General features: G+C 38.5%; 1 protein-coding gene across 1 annotated transcript in view; it reads right to left on the reverse strand.

Moving 5' to 3' along the window:
- LOC127369695 (cadherin-12-like) overlaps nucleotides 1–19,926 on the reverse strand; it is a 98,140-nt gene that overhangs the window by 64,208 nt on the left and 14,006 nt on the right. The gene's annotated exons all lie outside the window — the stretch shown is intronic.

Below are 19,926 nucleotides of genomic sequence, written 5' to 3' on the forward strand. Positions count from 1 at the left end.
CAATATGTTCTTTTATGTCTTCTCATAGATCAGTGGAAGTACCAATTGGCTGTAAGCACTGGCAGGATGGCGCATATCACAACATTGTCATGCCATGTCATTGAGCCTGACTTCGTGTGTGGTAAGGGAAATAAATACATGTATTTTGAAGGCATATATTTCAGCACATATTTCCGACAATTTTTGTACTATTCAATCACATGTTTATGCTATAGTGTTCCTTTTTAGAGCAATGCAAGTAGATTTGACAAGTAGAACTCTCAGTCTTAAAACTATTTGTGCTGCACAAAGTAGTGCCCTAATGCAATTTATCCATCATTGTTGAATACAAACCAAAGGAAATGCAGGTACTGAATAACTTGTGTAAGCACTTTCATAAACAGAAAAGTCCATCCAGCTCAATTGTTATTCTACACTTTGTGATTTATGAAAGCTCTGACTGTTGATTTGTTGATGTCAGGTTTGTTATGTTTGGAGAAGTAGCTCATTCTTATAATTAAAAGACCTAAAACTTGATTTAGTAATTCAACAATTATTCATTACACAGCCTAAAGCATAGAAGAAAGACATATTACAGAACCAACCTAATTTGTAAAGCCTCATTCATTACTGAGCAAACAACTATTGCACGGTTGCTGTTCACACCTTGTTTGCAATCCTGACTACCTTATCAACACTCAAGCATTCAGCCCTGGCCTTGTTAGGAGACACTTAATTGCACTGAAAACAAGAGACGGGAACCACAAATGGTTGGAATGAAGAATGGAGCTATGGTTTCCACACCTGGTTTATTGTTCCTCTCTCCCTCCTAATGCACTTATAAGCTGTACAGTAATGGAAGACAGCGCGCCTCTAATTTCATAACCGGAGCCCTCATTGACATCATTGTCTTTGATTAATTATACAGACTTGGAACATCGGCTTCAGAGGGAGATTACTTCAACAAGGTTATGCCGTGCACCCAGATCCATTTATTCTCTCTGTCACCACAGTATCTTAAAAGTCAAAACTGATCTGCAAAGTTCTCCGTGCAAAATTGGCAGGAACTATCTTGACACGGGTCAGACATGCCTCTCCCGCAGGTCACTCCTCATTTAGCATTGACATAATGGAAAATGACTGTTCCCATAATTCCTGCAAAATCACGCCTCTGCCACTGTACGGCCCTGGGAGGGCTTGATGCATATTTTATGAGATAAGTTCATTAGCATGTGTCGGGCTTCGGTTGTGAGCCTTGACCCGCGTGTCTACTTCAGATAACACGACGCAGTGGGCTGACAGCGTTCTCACACATCACCTTCAATAATCAAAGAACATATGGCTAGGCGATCTGCTGGTGCAGATTACCACCCACAAGAGACTCCCGCAGAAAGTTATTAGTCGTCAAGCCTGCCATAAACATGACAAACAAATAAGTAGGCATTGACTTCTGAAATGGAGGGGAGAAATTAGTCATCTGGATGAAGTTCTTGTTTCGCATACACTTCATTTCCTGATAGATATGTGGGCAGATATTCGGTTTTCCCCTCTTCTTTAACAACTGCAGTTGTTTTCCATTGTGTACCATCCGGAAACATAAAGAAGGCACAGTTGTTTTAATAAGGTTATTTACCTGCCTACTCATGATTCAGATAGGAGTTAGTCATCAAGGAGTTTTCAAGATATCTTTTGAAATGTTGTTGTTGAAAAAATTGGGTGGGATTTACATTTGGAGTAGAAGCATATTAATATATTTCCTGGAGGTAGAACTGATATTTGATTTTGATTAAACTACTTAATGTGTAAATTGGGAGGGGGCTCTATATTGAGTCATCACTCTTTTGTGTCAGCTTATCGGGCTAATATTTCACGCTATTCAAATATGCAAAAACTGTCTAATGACCGTGCAACCAAACCATGTACAGTTCATATTACAAAGGCAGCAGTGGTACAAACCAGAGATGTATATAGATAAGATTATAGGTTATCCAATATCCTATAGGATAATTTCCTGTAAACCCTGTCACTTGCTTAAACATTCTGCATATAATAATTTTGAGAATGTTGAAGTTATAGCTATGAGTTAATGGACTAAAATGTAGGATGTGTTGAGGTGTCCAGGACATGGATAGTTGTGGGAAGTGTCATGATGAGAGCATGTGTTGCCAGTCCTTTTGTGAACCAATCTGGATTCTTGGTTGCAGCAATGCAATTTATTCCTCAGACAATAATATTATTTTAAAAACTGCATGTATAATTGCTATTAAAATGTATTCCACCAATGGAAGTTTCCTGTATCACAATATTCCTCAAATATTTGCTTTAGATCCCCCTAACACTCTACTTATCTACGTCTGTTTGTTTCTTAAAGTGCTCATCCATTAGTTCTATAATTCAACAGTGTAATAACATTAAAAGTAACAGAAGCTGGGATGACTAACCTGTGAGACAATGATTAGCAAATAGAAAGGCGATTAGTGTTTTCAAGTGTTAAACAGACATCTAAGGAAGCAAAGTTAAGCATTCAATCAATATTGATGAATGCACTGCAGAGCCGGTTTTAAGCTCTTGTTCATGAATTATAATCACGTCATTGAGCAGACATTATTTGAAGAGAACACAGCGTGAGGCTAGGGATTTTGTTTAATGTGAAATTAGAATAATATAAGTTATTGCTATATTTTATTTTATACAGACATGTATATACAAATTAAATTTAAATTTTGAACATGTATACAATGTATACAGAATTAAAATTATGACATTTATTTGAATTTATAGAAGATAAAAATCTAAATGTAAAATTTTAACAAACATTAGATATGCTAGAACAACAATAAACAATTATTTGCAATTTAAATAAAGAAAAGCAACAGACTGACAAAGGACTATATATACCAGTAGCATACTGGTATATTGTTTTAGACATCTTTTACAGATATGTTGAGAGTCAGCACTGTCACCACAGTGATCACAACAGTGACCTCAATTGATCTACAGCCCTGACTGATGAGAAAATATGAGCACAAAGGCTTCACAGATGAAGAAAGAGAGTATTAGTCAGGGAAATCACTGTGAAGACATTGTTTTTGCGCGGCTAAGGCCAAAGAAGACTGTAATATCATTGAAACCCTTCAGGGGAAGAGTGGGAGGAGAGAAGAGTAGGTGGAAGCAATGTAATGAAAATGGGAGTAACAACACAGCTGGCCAGTCAAGCTAAATTATCAAAGAATACCTCATGCGTAGGTTATAGCACAACCAAAGTAATGAATAGTGAATAAAATGGCTCTGTTAGTTACTCAGACACGTATACTCATTCACGATGCAGTTTGGCTTCAGCCATTCTGTTGGCATGGCGAAAAACAAGGTAGGTAGGTGTGAAACATTGATTCCTACTGTGAAATTCAAGGCACCACAGTGAATACGTTGCTTTGTTGGGAACAGAAATATACTTCACTTTTAAAGAAATCTTTCAATTTTTAATGTTCTTTATGTGACATTCATTGGAGGGCTGCTTGCATGCAAGGCCTGTGCACAAAGCTGTAAGGAGCACAAAACTTGGTTCCCTGAACAATGGAAACATTAATATGATCTGATGAGTCGTCTTCCCCTCTTTTTCTTTCATCCCACGCACATTATGTTTGGGGAGAGCCAAAGGATGCCTTCTACTCACATTATGTCTGGGCAGTTGTTATGCTGGATGAATGCTGTGGGCACTCATACCAGGAATATGATGAGTTTTTACACAGTTCAAGTCTCCCCTCTGTATGACAGTGATGATGTTCCAAATATAATACAGCCATAATGTTCCTACCCATTGCAAATATTTGGGTTAAAGTTAGACTGCATTCATGAGAAGTTCTCTCTCTTTTCAGGACAGTGCTTTGGGAAGACTACAGATGATAAGTTTGTTATATATTGATAATGATACATTACGGGGGTTTGACCAACAGAAAACAAGTCCTTTATCGGCCACCTTGCTGAAAAACGGATTCAGCCATTAATAACTACGGGGATTTGAAGGAGATAACACTATTGAATTCCAGCAAGTTTTTTTGAACCACAGATTTGTCCTGTAAAAGAACACCCCTATCTTTCATTGAGTTCATTAGAACACTAAGACAGTAAGCCAAAACACTTTCTTTTAATAGTGACAAATGGCAACTACTCCCATTGCCAAGACTATTTCTGTGATAAATGTGCCTTGTTGCTTACTTTACTAAAGTGCTATGTCGGCAGAACCTAGACTGGAAAGAGACTTTGCAGAATGTTTCAGTTCTGTTGGGGAAGCTGCTGTTGATGTATAGTTTCACATGCTGCCAGTTATTTAATATTGGAAAATGTTGGATGACAGAAATGTTACCCAGAGGAAATCAATATGTTAAAAAATTATACTTAAAGTATTTCAGGGAAAACAATTATTTTCATTTATTCAAAATACACTAAAGAAGCATTTAATTGCCACTTATTAGTAGTTACCAAAAATGAAAATTAAAAAATTGCTAAATATTGCTTGAGCTAGAGATGTCCTGAACCAATCTGAGAAATTTGTATTCTTTGTGGATCTTGATCGGCTAAAATAAAGCTGATCAAAATAATTAATTGCATTTGTGATGGAAGGCAGGCCAAAAGTAAAGTTGTTGTCTGGTGTAAGTGCGCTCTGTAAGCCTGTGTGTGTGTGTGTGTGTGTGTGTGTAACTTTAATTCATATCAGAACAATAACTATTAAGTCAATCAATTTGAATTATTTGGCTTGTAAAACATGAGGTCTGCCAATATTATTAGTCTACAGCTGTTCCAGTGCATCAGATACATATGTAATCAATATTTTGGAAACATTTTTTGGAACAGACTCACATCAGACCCAAAAAAAATTTGACTAGGACAACCCCAGTTTGAGAAATGTGCACTGTGTTTATAATGGAAACTCTGACAACTGAGTGTCAGAAAGCCGGGTGTGAAAATAAAAGCAAACCAGACAAAGTTAGGTTTGTCACAGCCAGAATTACAACGGATGTCAACCTGTCTTTTTATTTTTTCATATGAAATGTCACTCCATCACTCCTACGTTTTCACCTTGACACCTTCCTGCCAGAGACAATAGTGTCAACCTTACCCAAACCCAACACAAAGTACTTATTCTGCATCAACAGAAACCAACCATGGAGAAGGAATATTGACTTGATTTTTATATTAAAAGAATACATTAATACGTTTAAACTCTAAACAAATCCAATCCCTTCTTATTGTTCTAAGTCGTGTCAAATAGTAGAAAACTGGTTAGGCAACATTTAAAATACATTTAAACCACTAGTTTACTCACACCTAATCTTTTTTTACACCACCAGAGCACATTATTTTTTACAGTATTTTTGTTTTAAAGCCATTAGCAGTAAAAAATCACATCAATCTGCTTTTACCCCTCAAGTTTTCTATATCCTCATAATCCAGTGCTCAGCTAGCTTTTATCATGTCTGTGACATCTGAAGCTTTGACAGATACAAATATTCAGAGTCAGGAGACATGCCTGATCTTATTCTGGAGCAGTGAACGACAGGCAGCTACAGAGATGAAATGAAGCAGCCCTGTTGCCCCAAGGCAGCAATGGAGCACCATAGGTGCAGAGGCAAATGCTGTCATCCACGCAGACAGACCTCAAGCATGTAGGGCTATAACACATTTTTGACCCTGACTGCTTGAAAACTGTTTTGTAGGGGACTACTCTCTCTCAGTTCCTCATAACCCAAAACATAAATATTGTATTGTTACACATGTAACTCAGAAGCAAACAGACTTCAGAAAATACGCTTCAGGTCACAGTTTGCATGATAAGCAGGAATAAAACACAACTCAGTTAAAAAAAAACTAAGCTAAACACAACATGTTAGAGAGATATTTGCCAAAGCAGCTGATGGACACATTTATTGTTTTAAGAATCTGACTTGCGACATCACACATCAGTTGGTTAGTCATAAGCGAGGTTTGCGAAGTCAGCATGTTGGTTCTTTCTTTAAAATGTATTTCCTGCGACGGGGAAAAAGCCCTGTTGCTGTAACCCTGAATTACCCCTTCTCATAATACTTTCCATCATACAGTGATCCAAGAAAAAAAGACTAGATTATAGAGTGACAAGAAATGGCTTCATCGGTTCAATTTTTTTCCATTTAGGAGCCATTCAAATCATTGAGTACATGAACTCCCTGAGATGGTATACCACCTTGAATATAATCCAGTGATGATGAAAAATAAATTAGCTGCGTGTCCTACTGAACGAAGGTTGCCTCTCTGTTAGAAACTGAACTTTTCCCCCCTGAAGATATGGAAGGCTTAGCTGTAGAGACAAAACTTGCCTGAGGCAATAAAGAAGCACCACACTGACTCAGCTCTCCCCAGCGTGAGCACGTCTGGATCCCCTGCCAACAGAGTCTGTGATGCAACAGATATGGCTCCAATGAAAGGTTATGATTAAAAAAGAAATACATATAAAACTACAAATAAGCTTGAAGGTTTTAAATTATGGATTTTTCTTAGATGTCATGCATAATCTGTGACATATTGCACACACACACAGGCGCACATACAAAAAAAAAGAAAAATAAAGTACCTCTAAAGGTGGAACAGCTCAAAACTGATGGCTGCTTCCTGTTGTCTGAGTCAGAGCTGCTGCGGTTCTCTGATCTGAACCGAATGAATGTACATTAAAATAAAAGCTGTGAATTTGGAGACCTGTCAGCACTCAGCTTGACTACGAGCCCACAAGCTAAATTGACTGTAGGGGGATTCCTGCTTTACCTGGGTGTGCAGTGCAAACTCAGATAGCCCCCGCTGCTTCAGTTTGAACTAAGAAAAGACAGACTCTAAGGCTGAAATCTGAACCCCGTTGTTGTGTTACAGTGTGTCATTAAATTCTGCTGAAGGCGATGCCAACTATTGACAAAGGAGGGTATAGAAGGCAAGTTGGATTATAAAAAGACAGATAGTATTGGGCAAGTGGTCATGCCCCTTGTCTTTTTCTCGGCAGAAAAGGAAAAACCTGAGTTGCACAACGCCATGTGTAATTAAAACACCTGGTCTCTGCAATGCAAAACTATTAACAGCCTCCAAAAAACAATATTGCAATGTTTTTTTCATTATAATTGTGAGATTACTAATAGGGGGTATAAACAATTTGTGCATTCAGCCATTTTCCTTAATATAAATGTTAATGCAGAAATAATAACAACAATGTAAGTATATAATCCCTTCTGCAAAATGTAACACTGTTATTGGGTGAGACTTGAGGACTACTTCAGGATAAATTGGCTATTTCATAATTCAGTTACATTTCCAGAGGGGGGAAAAAAAACTTATAACCACTTCATAAACATCCTTGTAAGAAATGATTTGGTCTTTTCTGCCAAGCTGTAAAACATGTGAGACGGTCAAATTTAATAATTTACCTTGCTGATATCCCACAGTCTCACTAAATACATGATTCTTATTAAACGCTACAGACAGTCAGTTGAACCACAACTCTCCAGCCACCATCACCGAGGTCATTTAATGATGCCAAAGTTCAGGAGCTACTGCAGTTGATACAGTACAAACTTTCTTTCCAGTCTAAAAAGTCTTTACCGTCCCTAATCCAATATAAATCTAGGCCCTTAAATTGCTGAATTTAATGCATCAGTTGTCCCCATACTTTGTGAGGTAGAGGATGGGCGCCTTAAATGTAGTACATTAACTTTAGTCATGGGTTAAACCCTGTAATGAAGGGATAAATTAAGGAGCAAGAGCATCATTAAGGGGTTACCGTTGGTCTGTTAAGTATCATTTAGCTGTTTTTTCCGCTTGAATTATTTATTCCAGCGTGAGCATTTCACCTTAATCCCTCTATAAACTCGATTGACTCCTTTAGACAACATCCACCGTCCTATCATAAAATATGGATTTGGCAACATATAAAGAATATCTAATAACCAGGAAAGGTTAGTTCTTCAAGATCTTTCAAAACACTCCTGGTTCCTGTTCACAGCTGTATTTTGACAAGGCCAAAACAGCATTTTGACCCAAAAATCAGAGGTGGCAAATTTTGGGTTATGGATTGTAGAAAAACTGTTTAAAGAGAGTTTCTGCTCGTCTTTAGTTTCATACTTTAGTAGATGAAAGTCAGGAAATGTATCTATAAGCTTGGTTTTATATTAGCCGGCGTTTGGCTGGCATCACATGTTGCTTTCTGGCAGGGGTTTCTGTGGACCAAAAGGAAGAGTAGTTTCAAATTCGGTGTAATTTGGATACACAACGCGTTCGGTATCATTACATTTTGAAAAACACGTCACCAGAACTCTGCGCAGCAGTAGGGCGGCACGGAGCGTGTCTCTGACAGCGCTGTCAGTCGAAGAGTCAATCACACGACACAGTAGAGGAGGAGACGTAGAGATGCTGTTACACGTCTCTTTAAACACAAAGTCGACTTTAGTAAAATCAGAGTGCCAGAGTCAGGATCACAGTCACTCTGTGTCGCACTGTCCTCCGTTTTTTCATCAAACCTCTCTTTCTTCTTCTCTGTTCCACACAGTCAGCTAGGTCATAACGTTTGTGTTTTATTGCTGTTTAAATGGAAGCTATTATATAGCTATTTAAAACATATGGCCGGTATTTTATATGGCCAGAATTCTGGGATATTAAAGGCTATATTGGTCATCAAAAAAAAAAAAAAAAGTGTAGTGTAAACTCTGCTAGAAACCTATGATATACTTTAAAAAGTGACCATGTAGAGTATAGACAACTAATAGTTAATATATTTAATCATGCAAAGCCACTGATATGGTTCCTGGAAACAGAAGAGTGAAAGGTGACCCACAGAATGCTGTTATTTAGAAGACAATGTGGCATTGTTTGCAGGACGATCTATTGTCAGAGGTCAAATATTCAGTCAGCAAAAATACGGTAAATGACACAGAAATCTACCATGTCTATTAAATTCTATTGAGGTTGCAAATAATGCATATAGAAAAGCAGTCAGCTGCTCAGCTGTTGTTACATTCCCCAGCAGATAGAACTGAGCAACTTCACCTTGAAGTCTTGTATTGAGCCAACTTAGCGGTGATTCAATATTGGAGCTGATCCGGCACAGTTAATTAGCGCTGTCTTTATCAGATTATCCAAAAGAGCATTTTCAGTATTTGTAGGTTTTTATCAAGCCTTCAGTGCGTAAAATGAATGGAGAATTTTTAGGTATTTTTCCTGCTGTGACCTTCATCAGTCATTTACACAGCAGAAAACAATTGATGTACTGCAAGTTGGCCTCTTTAATCACAGCTGAACAGCTTTCGCCTATTACAGCTGTTGTCTTCTTCTAATTACCCTGATCTAATAAGTGCATTTGCTTGCTGTGACAGACATATATCCCAAACTATTATGACTGTCATTATCCAGCCGCAGTATTTTTCAGCCAACGCGTCTCCCATTTTCACTTAATTAGACATTGCTAAATGTTAACAGATAAAGCTTGGGCGAGCAAGTCAGTCTGCGTTCAGATTTACACCCAGGCTGAGCAGATGGCAATAAATTAGATATGAGAGAGAGACAGAGGAGCAGAGAGAGAGAATAAAATGGACACTGGCCTAACAATTCCTGAATTCCTGTTCAATGGTAGAAAAAGAACCTGCCGTGTTCGCTGAAGGTGCCAGTCTCTATTCTAACTAACATAACTGGTGTTATGAGCAGTTCCATCTCTTCCCATCCCCTTCCACATCCCACTGTTTATTTTGTTTTTCATTTAGTGTTGTGGTTATATACTTAAAAGCATAGCCTTTATGCGTGACCGCTTTAATATTGCATCTTATATTCAGCATTTAGATCACAAGGTTTTCACCCAATAACTGGTCTTCACATCAACCACAGCACATGTAGACGCAGTGGTCAGATAACTCACATTTTTACTGAGTGATAAAACTCTCTTGAGGTTGGTGAAGGGGAATAAAAAAAAAAATCTTGCAAGCGTGTGTTCAATAGAATCGCTCGACTGTTCATTTTGAGTACACAGCTATGTGAATGGTAAGCTCTTCAACATTGTTATTCACTGAAGCTTAAATGGGGCTAACATATTCACCTCTGCAGTCCACGGAATACTAATGGCGTCCACACTTTGCCATTTACTTCTACTGGGGCACAAGTCTGTCTGTGTCACCCTGCACAGACATGAAACTTACTTCATCTAGTCGTTAGCCAGCGGTGGCGCGCGCAGCTGCCCTATGAAGTTCTCTCTCAACTTGAAAACTGTGAAAAGTACAGAATAAGTTCATGCTGAATAAATTTCCTCCAACTTGTTTTCAGTTCTGTTTCTTTCCCTTTGTTTACATTTTTCCACACCACGATAATGACTACAGTCGACGGGGAATTCTCACCCGATGAACGCCTTATTATTTGATTATTTGAGACAGCTCTTAAAGAAGTGTATGTGTACAGGCTTGGTGAGGCTTAATTAAGTGGCTCTGATGCTGTGGAGCCGTCACTCGTTTTGCGATTGGAGGACGGGGGAGAACGGAAAACAAATTAAGCCCTTTTGGTATGCACAATTGACAAACAATGTGTTGCTCATGAATATGAAAATCAGCACTTGACGTGGTACGTCTGCACGCCTGAAATATAGCAGGTGGAGCATCTCCCATGTCTCTAAGTTGAATGATACAAATATGGTGTTGATTTTTCCTCGTGTGGAGATTATATGTAGAGAGTGAAGGTAGCAGAAGGAATGATTTATACATACAGATGTTCCAACCTGGCATTGTTATTAGACTGAAGGATCACACATGTGAAAAAGTAAGCTTAAACTTTTTGTAACCTAGAGCACACTTCAAAGGATGGCACCATCAAACAATGGCGGTGACTATTCAGCTGAGGACATAATATACCCCCTAACAGTAACTGTACAGTATGCACACTGAGTGCAGTTACACACATTTCCATTAACTTTGTTTCTTTTTGTCTTACATGTTTTCCACCTGTTAATAATTATGGATTAGCTATTATTGTTTAAGTATGATAGAATGATTATGACGATTCCATTACACATCTTTTCATACATATTCACCCGGAGTGTTTAACTTTACAATTTTATTCAAAATACAACCACATTAGTCTCTTTTTCAGAACAAGATTCATCACCATGGTTTTTCTATTACCACAGTAATCTAAATGCAAATTTTAACTGTCCCTTTTTCCACCAGGATGATGCTTCTGGCACAGCATGTGCACTCGAATTGAGATGTGTTTTGCCCCTTCTGTTCTACCTCTCCTACCTAATCTTGAATGAAGACTGCTTATCATGTTGACATATTGTAAAAGAAAAGATGTCACTAATTGAACAAAAATAAAGCCTCGCAGTTAAATTCTGACACTGTTTGTTTTGCATCTACAGAGTTAGACAGAGTCAGCCGTGTAAGAAAGAGAGCTTTCCTAGGAGAACATCTTTGAACCAGTCAACAGGGATGACTAAAGAGGGGAATATTACAGTAAAATAAATCACCATATTACAGGGAGCAATCAGTAGCTGAGTTATAGATTCATGGTGGTGCTCTTCGATGATCCAGATGATAATTTTAATCTGATCAAATTAAAGTTTCAACAGCTAGTCCCTTTAAATAAAATTTTTAAATGTCATCCTTGCGGGGTGAGCTGCATTTACCATCTTGACTTAAATGTAAGCTTTGCAGAGTTTTCTCACGGAAAGTGTCGGCCTAGTTACTTTCTTTGCACAGGGAATGGGGAGGTGCACACTACACACACTGCCTACACACAGTGTGATGCCACAGCTATCCTGGATGCACCCATATGGATTGGTGGCAGTGAAAGGCTTCATCATTCCTGCCTTCCTTCGTGGCCCTGCCATCAATTTTCCCTGCATGGATATAGTCCTGAGTGACACCTGGTGAGTTGCTTTCTCCTATCTCTGCTCCTCCTCAGCACTGTAAATACATCCACAGTGCAGGAGCTGAACGTGCCTGTCCTCGTCTAACTTTAAACCCACGTGTTGGTGGTCTGATACCAATAATCTTGCCCTGCACGTTGCTACTCTGGCGTTGCCGCTCAATTGTGCTGTCATTGTGGTGAAGGGCGCCTGCTGTGGCCTTTTGTCTTTTTTTTACCGTATCCTATTCATTAGAGGAGTGAAGGCAGGAAAATATCTGGATCTTTCATTTCTTCACTGTTTCTTCAAGCTATGCAACATTTATGTGAAATGAAACTCATCTGCCTCTCATAGAACATAGAAATAGTATAAAACCCCTACTAATTATTACAAAATACTTATTATAGCCATTTCTATTTGTACAGATACAATTTTGTTGTTAAGATTTATGCCTCGATTTAAAGGAGGTTTTGCAGTATATTCAGAAAGAATAAGAATAAGAATAAGCCTGGGAATATAAAGCTGGACAAGTCTGAATCTGCAAACAAATATCAGATAAATACAAGGTTTACACTTTTTAGAAATCCATAATAATTTCATCTTGCCAGTCGCACATTTAAAGTTTTCAATGTTTTTAAACGAGACAGAACATTTTATATGTTTTACAATCTTTCTTGTTATCAAGGGGGTGGTCAGGCAGGATTTTACTAAATTAAATCCAGCCACCTCCACAGCACATGGTTTATGAAAAATTATCAATTTTCTGTGTGTGTTACCTGCCAGTGGGAACTATTTTTTGCTCAACATTATGCTCAATTCAGCCTACCTTCCTAAGAAAGTAATACAACTGTTTGTTTTTTTTGTGTAGTCACCAGGTGTTTAAACTATCTTGCAAACGTTAGAAGTTACACAGTATAAGATAGAAAAAAAAATCATTTGCGGGGTATATTATTCTTGAGGCACATTTGGTTATGTTATGAAATTAAAAAAACGTTTTTATCTCCTCAAGGGTGTGTGGCTTGGGCAACTTAAAACAAAGACGAGAGTCAAAGACCTGAGTAATGCCAACACTGTGGGTGCTGCCGGTGTTGGTAGAAGTACCCTATAAGTGCAAGAAAGCTCTCCCAATTGAGGCTAATTATACATTTTGTAATCTCTGCTGACAAACTGGGAGGATTTAATGTTTCAGTTAACATTTTTGCATTTATTGGCAACTCAGAACAGCTCAGGGATTCTGAAGTAGAGGGAACAAGTATTGTAAAGCCAAGAGATGTACAGGAATGCAAGTGCTTAGATTGAGGTGGACATTTTTGAATCAAACAATATATAAAAAGATACATTTTGCGTCTCCAGACTGAGGATGAGTGCGCAACTGTGACTTGAGGGTATGTCGGTTATACGGTAGTAGGTGAGAAGAGTGTAAATTGAATTCTCTTGGAAACAGAATTACTAATGATGTCCAGTCACCATAGAAATAGCTTAACACACTTAAAGGTGAACTGACAGTTGTGTTCAGCCAGAGCCTAATGAACTGCAGCGTATTCTGAAGGAGAAAAAGAGACAGGCTGGACGGAGTATTGTCTCAAATCTGTCCCAAATCGAAATGATGCTAGACATTTTTTTGTTATAAAAGTTTATTGTTGGGCATTTGTGTTCTGATGCAACGTGTCATTTTTAAGTTAATATATATGACGGAAAAACATGTCAAACCTTTTTTTCTTCTCTGCCGCTGTCCATGGTGCTGATTTATCTTTCTAGTAGAATTTGCATCATAGATAAAGAACAGCCACACATCTTGTCTTGTTCTCAGTGTTTTTGAATGTGCACATAGGCCTTCCTTAAGCCTTAAATAAACACAGCATGATCATGTGGATGTTAAATACAGCAATTCACAATGATAAGGTTAATGACTTTGAATACGCTGTAACTGCCATCAAATATCCACACTAGGTGCGTCTTTGGTAATCAAGTATCGGTGCAGGTAGTTATTAACAGTGTGAACTTTATTATGTTATGCATCAAAGCAAGCATGTAGAAAGAGTGAGTTGACATAATGACTTTAAAAAAGGTATATTGACTTAGTTGGTCTGCATTTGGCAATATTACATTAATCTGCATTGGCATAGCCATGTTGAGATCTTCTTTTAGAGAGAAAATGGGCTTATACCAACATGTTAATCATTTCCGATGATAATTATGTTTGAGAGCACATCTGCTATAGTCCAATAAGCATTTAGAATAAATAATGAGAAATTTTTAACTCTGAGAAAGGTCTGCTTAATTATTTAATGCCTCAAATGGATTCAGTAGTCTACATCAAATGGATGAACATCAAAAGGAGGATAAGGAGATCACAATTATCCCACCATAAAACTTACCATCCACTCTAAATTAAACTCAGCTAAAGCTGCTTAATTCTGTAGGTAGAAAACACTTCTTTTTAGTCTTGTGTACTCCATCAGACAAACCACCCCTATTGCCAATCATCTGTTATCATCATTATCTATCTTCTTTGAATATCCACCTTTACAAAGGAACATTGGGAGCATAGACAGCACAGACAGAAACATCCTTGCATGTTAAATAATGAAATACAGGACTTCTTGCAATATTTTCCAATAAATTAAACCTAATGAATGCCCCCCCTCCCATCATTGACCGAAATGGAAATTATTATACTAGTTTTCTTAGTTATCCTTGACAATTTCTAAAGACAATGAGCCTATATCCTGTATTTATTTATTTTTATTGTTGATTAAAATAAATTAACCAATGGTGAATGCACAGAGTAATGGAAATGACCTTCTGACCAAAATAACACAAAAGCAAACTTTTGCATAGGTAAACTGTGATGAGATTCGAGGTAAGAAAACTCCACAGGTATTGCTATTGTTGGATGTGTTGCAGCAAATAATGACAAAGATGCAGAGTAACTGCAGGGAGTCCACTATAATCCTGGCACAGACAGCAGCACATTAGCATTTAGATTTATTATAGAGAACCCTTAATCAGTGTGTACATAGGTTCACTGTGTCTCTTAATTACCTTGTGAGAGAGGACTAAACTACCGATGGGTGTTGCACAGATTAAATGTTCAACATTCTATTGCGGGACAACCTGATACCTGCAGCATATGGAAAAAAGACCTGACCATGACTTCATAACCCAATGCAAAGGTTTGTCATGCTGGATTACTGTTTATTAAAGATGAGCATGGATCACATGCAAAATGCAAGCTGTCTAACATGTCACTCTATGATCAGTATAATCTGACGTTGCACATCTTTCCTATTGATTCACCATGTGGGATCAGTGATAATAAACCAGTTTCTGTCATTACCGTAACAGCCATTACATTCTGACCACCTGGGCACCCTGTTGGTCAGAAGGTTCTGTAGCCCCATACCAACAAACTGCGATGCACTGTGTGTCCTGACACTTTTCTATCAGAACCAGCATTAACTTTTTAAGCAGTTTGGGCTACAGTAGCTCATCTGTTGGTCCACACCAACCAGCCTTTGTGCATCAATGAGCCTTGGCCGCGCATGACCCTGTCTCTGGTTCACCGCCTTTCCTTTGATAGGTACTGACAACTGCAGACCGGGAACACCCCACAAGAGCTCCAGCCATCACAATTTGTACCTTGTCAAAGTCGCTCAAATCCTCACGCTGCCCATTGTTCCTGCTTCTAACACATCAACTTTGAGGACAAAATGTTCACTTGCTGCCTGATATATCCCACCCGCTGACAGGTACCATGATAACAACAAAATCAGTGTTTTCCACTTCACCTGTCAGTGGTCATAATGTTATGGCTGATCGGTGTATCTTGAAGTTTTCATGACCTAAACTGTTTTCTTTGTAAAGACACAAAGGTGAACTTTAAGATTGGTGACACTGTTGTACATGATCTTGCACTTACTTGCTTAGTCAACCAACCAGCTCAGAGTAGTTTTTGTAATATATAAGGGTTTTCAGATAATTGAGTTTAATCTGAGCACTCCTGTTGCTCGCCCTACGTGACACTAATTAATACAGGCATGGGTTCAGACAAAGAATATAGGCCATAAGAAAACTTCCTTCGAGGCAGAGGGGGCACGTGTCTTCAGTAGCAGGGAGAGCTCGGGGATACATTACGAGCATTAATGAACAGTTAATAAAAGAAAATATCACATGCCAGTTTAATGAAAATATAGTGTGCAGGTTTAACAGGTGGTTTTTCATATAGCTGGGTGAATCTGAAGGGGGTGTCGTGGTGAGTGAGTGGTAGAGTGCATTATTAGACAGAAATATGCAGCTTTTTTGGTCTTGCTCTAATCATGTGACTTAGAAATACATATATTTTCTACACGCAAACTTAGGATAGATTTTAGATTATGTGTGGAGGTTGCGCTGTGGATAGTTAAACAAATGCCCCTTGAGTCTGCAAATCGATATTTCCCTCGGCTCAAAGTGTCAGAATGTCAGCACAACACATTTGTGTCTGTGAGGAATCAAATGAAATCAACTGAAACCCTGTGCGTTACAGCCATTGTATTATTCCATGAGTGACAACAAGTCCTCTGTTCCAATTTTCACGTTTTTTTTAACCCCTCTAGTGTGCATGCAACAGTGTGATCAGAAGAGCCAGAAATAAGAAATGCATTGCTTAAGGTTAGTTACATTTTACACCTGTCTCACCTACTTAGATGAAAAGTCTTTGCAGATGAACGTATTAGGGAAATTAGAGGTGCTAAGAGTGTATTGTGCACTCAAACAACTTTTCTTGAGGTTAATAAACAGACTAACACGCTGAAATGAGGGCTTTGCATAGTAAAATGTTAGCATCCTACACCATTAACCACATCTCTGATCCTTAATGGCAGGATTTAAAATACACACTTCTCTTGTTAGCATGAGTACAAGGGAACTGCTCCAATCCTGCTAGGGTTTTAATGTCAATGGAGTACGGATGCCAACTGATCACTTCTAATTTTAATATGTTTATGAGCAACATAGCCTAAATGATGTCTGATACAGAAACAAGAATATTTTCATGCTTAATTCCTAAGAGAATGATACTATAAGTTCAATAAAATGGACTTTATATTCAGTATTTCTATTTTCAGTGCAATTGTTAACTGCCGTAAACATTCAACTCCAGTAAAACCTCTGGAAACGAGTTTCATCACTGCAGTTGCCTCCCTGTCAAAGAAAATCACAAAAGGTCATCAGTGAAGCACAAGCCCATGTTTCTTATTAAATAGTGAGTGCAGCTTATCAAAAAGCCAAAAAGCAACTACGATGCCATCTCAGTGTTAGTGCACGATGACAAACAATGAATTTTGTAATGGACACTGCTTTATTGTACCTCTTAGGCCTCTTTTCTTTCTACCAAATATGTTTTGAGCTTGTCAGGCAGAAGAAGGTCCATTAATCAAAAAATAGGTATAGAATCACTGATATTATATATATTCATAATGTCAAGCTTTCTCTACAAACTACAGCATACTTAATGAGAGGTCTGGCATTCAGACATCAATTACCTGTTGCCAAAGACGATTGAACGGTTGCTATATTACGATCAATTATAATTGTAGTTATAATGGTCCAGTGTAATCAAAGCTTCAGCAATGAGGAAGTCATATCAACAATGGTTAAAGATTGTACACACCACACTTTTGTTTCTCTCTCTCTCTCTCTCTCTCTCTCTCTCTCTCTCTCTCTTGGCACATGGACTTTTAAAAAAAACCTGTCTTAACTTCACCAGTCGCAGGAAATACACCCGACAGCAGTATGCTGATATTAGCTTGCTGAGTTACTAACAGTATTTGCAAGGTAGCTAATCTATTTACGGGTAGTTGGCCCTCTTGCAAGAGTGACCAGATTTTTGCATTGTCAGTTGTGTTAGAGCAGGGCTAAGATCAGAGCTAAGACTTGAAACGGCTCCACATTTTAAAACTGCCAAGAGCCTGATTTGTTGTTTTCACTTCAAGTGTGGTGCCCGTTGTGAATCCGCTGTAATGCTCTTCACTTTGTTGTATTTTTATTTTTTTTAGCTGTCTGCTCCAGTTAATCACCCTTTCTTTAGCTCCAAAGTTTTGATGCAATTTTTACTTCTTTTGTTGTCTTATTTGGCTGTCACATTATCAGAAAGTCTGTCTACTTATTTGTCCAGCTGGAAGATTCTACCAAGGACAATGCATCATTTGTTTCAATAATAACAGGGAATTTGGCTGCTCGCAGAATCATCCATGCCACACATAATTGTTGACATTGATTCAGATTTGTTTGCTTGGGTCCACAGGGCAGCTGCCATTGTGGAACCACGGCATTTGTGCTGTGTTACAATCTCATGAACATACATACATAAGAAAGAGCTGAGCCACCCGCTTTGCTGAATTGTCGTCCGAAATATATATAATATGTGCTTTTTAAAGTACTCTTCATTAGTCCACAATGATTGACTTGAAGGACACAAATCGGACAATGCTATACTTTTTACTTGTGTGTCTCATATGGATGCGGAGAAGCCCTCAGCAGTCAAAAAAATCTTTTATTTTTGGAATGTAAAAATAAATGCAAAATATGAGGATGAAGCTTGAACAAGAATATACCAAATACAGACGAGATGATTTCTTCTTTTATTGGAGTTATGTCCTTGAAATGAAACCTCCCGACGAAGCACTCTGGACCTAATTTCATTAAACGGTAGATTTTGCCAAGTCAGTGAACCTAAAATTATGCAGTTGAACTCCCTGGTCTCCGGTCTCTGTCAAGGGGGATGGGGGGGTGGGAGTGAATCAACCTTAGACAGGTTACCACGCTGTGGCCTCCAGTCAACCTCAACTCCTCCTCAACTTGCTCTTTTCTAACCTTGCTTTTAATGTCTCCTCCGTTTTCTCCTACACGTTGTCCATTTTCTGCTCAACAGTGCTGCAAAATAAAACTAGAAAGACAGACAAAAACAAATATTTTTTTCATGATGTTATGGGTTATTAGGCACACTGAGTCACATTAAGCTGAGCCTCATTATCAGGGCAAAGATAAACTCGAAAAGCATTAGGGTTGGAACTCACTGATGTATGGCTATGATCATCGCATTGGTTATGCTAATGCATCTCTGTGTTTTCCGTGTGTGTGCTACCCTAATGGTCATGTTCATCAACGCGTGCATTTATGTACATACGTGCACATGGCCGTATGTGTCCATGAAAGCGTGAGAGTGAATGAGGAGTGTCAGTGTGCAGAGTGTTAATGTAAGAGGACTGCCTAACAAAGCAGTAAACGTTTCCTCACACCTTTCCGTTGACTGCAAGTGTTATAAAGTCAGTGGTCCGATCATATAATCTCAAACTAATGGGCCATTGTGCACATTGTTTCTCACTGGAAATTTTGTGTAATAATTATCTAATTAATTAATGCAGATCAAAAGAATGCAAGCAGAAGAGAATGTGTTTAGGATTTTGCCTTAGGCAGCCCTCAGTGACCACAGTATGCGATATAAACGATATGCCTCATGGAATCTCATCTTCCTCCCCTTTAGCAATCCGCGCTGCAAGCCATTGATGTTTGCTGCATTTGCACTCCGTACTGCTGGGCAATATTACTCTCAGATAAGTGCCAGCCAAAAAGGTTCACTTTAACCTGTGATACCTTTTGTGCAAATAGGTGGGGAGCCACTTTGAGCCAGTGACTTTGAGGTGGATGTTCTATGGGATTATTGTTTTGAAACGGTTTGATCTCATTTATTTGCCACTTCCACTGCCTGCTGTCATCTGGCTCTGATTACTGAAAACAATATGTGGCACAAAGCTGACAGAGAGCATTAGGAGTAGCAAGGGTGATGCGGTTTCAATTAAAAGAGAAGTACTTTTTTTTTTAATGCACATTCGAGTGTACTGCCCTTAAGTCGTACGCTTGTCGGAAATCGAAAACAGATTTTAGAAGTAAATAACAGGCTACAACAGTTGTCTTTTAACCTAGGCTTTCCCTTTTGAGAGCTTTCATTTCTGCCATGGCTCCCCCCCTTCCTGAAGAGTCCTTTTTCAGGCTGTCAAGTCCCCATCTCAAATCAC

Source organism: Dicentrarchus labrax, unplaced genomic scaffold (genome assembly GCF_905237075.1).
Source record: "Dicentrarchus labrax unplaced genomic scaffold, dlabrax2021, whole genome shotgun sequence".
NCBI classification, from domain to species: domain Eukaryota; kingdom Metazoa; phylum Chordata; class Actinopteri; family Moronidae; genus Dicentrarchus; species Dicentrarchus labrax.